Genomic DNA, 5,931 nt, shown 5'->3' with positions numbered 1-5,931 from the left:
GTGAGAAATTATCTGGGATAGATCTTTTCAGCACAAGTAAAGTTTAATAAATTGAAGAAAAATTAAAATATATTCTCAGTGTACAATATAAACAAGCAGCCATCTAGATGAGATGTCAACTAAGTCCACATGGAAGAAACACCAATATCAGTGAACAAATGATTGTAAATCATATAACCCAAAGTCAAAGGAGGGAATGGTACCAGAGCCTAAATTGTGAGATCCTGGTTTGCGGCTTTGGATGAGAGTGGAAGTTCAAGCTACATTGGTGAGATCTACATAGGAAATAAGCCTCTGGTGATTTCCCTCTGTCCATTCTAGAAGGGTGGGAAGAAACTGGTTACCAAACAGAGAGCATTGGAGAGATGACTCTATGAGATCAAAATGATAAAACTGAGCCAACAGTTCAAACTTTGTCAGTGGATCCCCCCCCTAATTCACTTTGGGATTGATCTCATTTTCAACATTTTCTGTTTTGTTTCCATATTGGGGTTTATCTCAGATGTATTTTGTCATTATGGTAACCCTCTTGAATTTTTGTTAAATATGTTTCTGTTTTTCAGTATAGAAACCCAGGGTTGATGAACCTACCTATTGAGCTAGCAAACAGAAAAAGGACCCCTTGGGTGAGGGGGGTGGAAAATACATGTGGCGGGGGTTGGGGGGGCAGTAAAGGGGAATTGATGACAAGGAGTTGTCAAGAAGGAAGAAGATGTTTTGAAACTGATTGTGATAGCAATTAATACAATACTGCTTGATGTGGTTGAAGTATGGAACGATAAGATAACTGTATTTGCTCCCAATAATTTTTTTTAAGATTAGAAATCATAACAGGAAAATAAGTGGAAATTTATATATATGTGTTAACCTGTGTTCTCTAGAGAAGCAAAATCAGTAACTGGACACCTAGCCATGCTGCAGAAATACGGACTGTGCCCTCTGGGAGTCATCTGGGAGGGAAAATCCGTTTCCAGGGCCTTATTGACCAACAGATCAAACTCTTATGCACTCAGCACATTGAATGTGTTTTCTAAGAAACACCCTCAATCTTGACGGTTATTTGTGAAAATTTTTCTATTTCAAGAAGTTCAAGTACAACCTCTAACGAATCATTTACTTACTACAAAATGATCTTGACCTATAAGTCTTCTACAAAATCAGCATTAAAAATAAACAAATATTTGAGCAGGATCATCAAGGTCTACATATTATGGGGAAAGTTCGCTCTGCCTTTTGAAGAAGTTCTCTTTCAAGTAAAGGGAGGGAAGTCTCTTTATATTCCAAATTAGCTAAGTGGATATTGGATTTTATCATTTTTTCAGAATTTATTGACAGATTCATGTATTTCATTTTTCTCTTTGTGTCTATTATGATAAACCACATTATTTTGTTTTCCATATTGAACTAACCTTGCTTTCCTAAATAAACCAACCAAATTGTGGCATGCTATTTATTTTAAGCATCACTGAATTCCACTTATTAATGATTTTATGAGGGATATTACTCTGAACTTTACTTTTTAAAAATCTCTTAGATTTGTTAATATAATGCGGGTCTCATAAATTAAGTTGAAATGCACTTTATAGAATTCTTATAATCTCTTATTAAATATTTTATAGAATTAGCCAGAGAATCCATCTCAGTTTAGAGTTTTCCTTTTTACAAAGTATTTAAATAAAAGTTCTATTTCTTTAATGGATATAAAAATACTCAAGTTATGTATTTTTATGCACATTTTGTTGGTTTGTGTCTTTCAGTTAATATTTTTAATATATCTAAATTGTTTAATTTATGGACTTAGAATCGGTCACAGGACCCCAGTACTACTCCTTTAATTCCTCGAAAGTCTGAAGTGACATTTTTACTTTTATTAATCATGTTGGTAAGTTATTCAACTTTAGTTATTTTCAGAAAACCAGCTTATGTTTTTTCATGTTTTTTTGTTTACATTTGTAGTCATTATTATTTTTGCTTACTTCAAACTTAATTTTATTTATCTACAGCCTTACGGAATACATTTAGAGTACTGATCAAAACCTGGCTTCTATTCTAATTTAAATATTTGATGCAAAATCATTTCTACTAAGAATTGATTAACTGTACTGCATCCATTTCCTCTGTTATATTTTCATTTTGAACAAATTATATTCTAATTTTCCTTTTATTGTGTATGTTATTAAAATATTATAATATTTAATTACAAATTATTCAGGGATTTCCAGATATATTCTTCTTATATATATCTGCTTTGTCTTCTTTTGAACATAACTTAACTGATACGATTTCTATGTTTTAATTATTTAGCATTCGCTTTGTGCCCTAGAATATAGTCTTCCTTGGTGAATGTTTCACACACTAAGAATACATATACATTCTACTCTTGTTGGAATTGATAATCTATAAATGTCAATGAGTTTAGCTCTGTAATAATATTCTTAATATCCTCCAATATCCATATTAATTTTCTGTCAATTTAGTCTATCAGGTATTAAAGATGAATGTAAATTCTTTCATATTAATTATGAAGTTGTTTATTCCTATAGTGCTGTTATTTTTATGTCATGTATTTTAAAGTTTGGGTAATTTATGTCTTATTGAAAATTTGATGATATCATTGTACAATATCCTTTTTATTCAAATATACAGTGAACCCTCGTTTATCGTGGTTAATTGGTTCTAGACCCTACCGTGATAAATGAAATTCCGCGAAGTAGGATTCCTTATTTGTAAATCAAATATTTTCGTAGTTAGAGCATAGAGGACATGAAAAAACACCCTTTAGTCACCATTACACTGGTATTATCCAATTTATTAAACGAAAAAGGGAAAATACAGTAAAACATTTTGGACGTTACAATGATCATTTATTATTTATTATATTATTTATGGCATCAAGCGTGTACAGTATGAGCCAATCAGTGGCAGTAATGACAGAGCACGCGCTGTTACGCAAAAACCACGATAGAGTGAAGCCGCGGAAGTCAAAGCGCGAAGTGGGGAGGGTTCACTGTATTATCCTTCATTTTGAAGTCTTGTTTAATATATATTAATATAACTACTGTTGAATTAGAATATAATTCTCTGAATTGGATAGGATTGGAATGCTGCTCATTGTTTTCTAGCTGTCCTTCTAGTCTGACTGTTCACACACCGCCAACAATTGTGCTAACAGAATAAGGAATACTACTTGGTTTAAATTAGGAAAGATTGTATCCTCTCACTATACTTTATTCCATCTGCATGCTGAGCAGATAATCAGAGAATCTGACATACATGAAGAAGACTATGGACTCAAGTGGAGGAAGGTTTATTAACACTTTAGAATATGCAGTTGACCTAATTTTGCTTGCTGAAATTGATAAAGACTTGAAGTACTTGCTGATGAGATCAAGGACTCCAGCCTCAGAATGAATTACAACTCAATGTAAAGTGGACCAAAATCCTCACAAATGAACCAAGAGGTAACATGGTCCGTGAAGAAGAGGTTGAATTTGTCAAGGATTTCATCTTGTTTAGATCCACATCGATGCTCACAGAAGCAGCAATAAAGGGATCAAAAGATGTGGCGCATTAGGTAAGTCTGCTGCATAAGACGTCTTTAGAGTGTTGAAAAGCAAGGAGATTACTTTGAGGACATAGATCTCCTTGACCAAACCATGGTGTTTTCATTGCATCCTATGCATGTGGAAGTTAGACATTGACTAAAGAAGACCTATGAAGAAGCGATGTTATTTGAATTGTGGTGCTGGAGAAGAATATCGAAAGTACCTTGGACTGCTAAAAGGACAAACCCATCTGTCTTGAAACAAGTTAGGCCAGAAAGTCCCTTAGAGACAAGGATGACAAGACTCCATCTTACATACTGTGGATGTGTTTGGGGTTCTTTTTTTTTTCACTTCTATTTTTTAAAGATAATTTCTACTGGGCCTATATTAAAATTCACTGATGATTTTTTCCTATTTACTGTTTTTCCCAAAGAATCTGTCAAGCATTCTTTATATCTTTAACTTTTCATTTAATTCTTATCATCTCTGTGCTAACATTGATCTTACATGTTGTTTACCTTTATAAAATCATGTACTTTTATATTAATTTTTTTCTTATCAGATAATCGCAACATCAGTGTCATATATTAGTATGATTCTGCTCATTGTTTTCTCTTTTGAGTGTGTCTTTCAAAGGGCTACTATGAATTAGAATTAACTTGATAAGGAATGAGTTCATTTGCTTGCCTTTTCTTATATTGCTTAATGTTTTATCAAACAGATTTATTCTGTACAACACAGATGAAAACATGCAAACTACATAATTGTAAATAGGCATCCATTTTCTTCCACAAGTCTTGTAGTACTAGGGTCTGTTAGTCCATTTAAGAATTGAGCTTGGTTTGAAGCTTGTTGTCACTTGAAGTATACTTAGTATTTTACAATTATATGGATACCTTTTGTTTATTATGAAAAACCGAGGGATTTTTCATTTTTCTCAGTGTCTGCCCTGAACTCAAATTTAAGTACATTTGTATAAAACATTGGAAAGACTTAATCTCTTCCAACTATTATACTCATCACAGGTATTGTGTTTATTCACAGATTGTTGGCCTGGTTATGTGTTTGGATGGTGTAGTTGATATTGAGATTAAGTCATTGTTCTAATGGATCACAGTAGAAACGTTGCCCCTGGTTCTCTGAGCTGTGCCATTCACAATTTCCTCTAAGTACCCTTCTGGGCCTTGTATGCTTTCTAGTGATACTAACCTTTCATAATCTTCACTTCTATCTGCAATATATGTTTGCTTTTAGCATATTGTCATTTCCCTCGCTGACTTAGGCATGTGTGTGTGTGTGTTGATTTAGGATAAATTTCGTTTTCAGAAAGTTTAGCGATCTTCCCGTATTGGCTGTTACTCTCCTATCCAAGATTTGCACCCAAAGTAAGGCTTTCTTAGTACTCTCTCTAGTCTTCCTTATAAGTGCCTGGTAAGATTTGTGGACATACAAACTGAACTATCAAATAAATAAATAAATAAATAAATAAAATTTAGTTTTCAGAAAGTTTAACGATCTTCCCATATTGGCTGTTACTCTCCTATCCAAGATTTGCACCCGAAGTGAGGCTTTCTTAGTTCTCTCTCTAGTCTTCTTTATAAGTGCCTGGTAAAATTTGTGGACATACAAACTGAACTATCAAATAAATAATAAATGAATAAAAGAGTTCCTTGTGTTCATTTGATTTTCAAATGAATTGCTTGGTGTCTATTGTATTAAATAGGGGAAAGTATCTTTATTAGTTCATTTTGTGGGCATCATTTTGTTGGTTTTTTTAAGCTACTTGAGTGTTTGATGATTTTAATGTCAACAGTCATAATTTAATTAAAATTTATTTACAAGAAACTAATAAAATGCATAGTATCCATTTGACCTCAAACAATGATTGCATGCATATGAGCCCATTGACTTAGAAATTTTGTGTATGATTTAACCAAATAGTATCCATAATGAAGGAGTCCTAGTGGAGTTATCAAGTTAGCATTGGCCTTGGTTGCTTGGAGTTTGAAGGTGCTCAAGTGAGCAGTGTGAGATTTGCTGGACAGTAGGATTTTTATTGTTATTGTTTTAATTTATGTGTCAGAAGACAGAAGATTTTACAAAAAGTGAAAATAGATTCGAAAGTAACATAATTTGGAATCAAAGTGGTGGTAGTGACATACTAAGAAAGTCTACACATGAAATTTGGTAGCAAGGAAAAAAATGAGATGCACTAACTGGTTAATAATTGGATTTCAAGAAAAGTCTTGTAGCTAAAATTAACTCTAAGCTTTCAAACTGAATGACAGAATTCGCTATGAGCATTATTTAAAGGAAATACAATTCTTCCCTAATTTATTGCTGGTTTGACTTTTCTAGCAATAAAAAAGTTTAACTTGGTTAAATG

The sequence above is a fragment of the Echinops telfairi genome, unplaced genomic scaffold (genome assembly GCF_000313985.2).
Source record: "Echinops telfairi isolate 266 unplaced genomic scaffold, ASM31398v2 ScPeMD7_9;HRSCAF=40, whole genome shotgun sequence".
NCBI lineage: Eukaryota > Metazoa > Chordata > Mammalia > Afrosoricida > Tenrecidae > Echinops > Echinops telfairi.
This window is presented reverse-complemented; position numbering follows the sequence as displayed.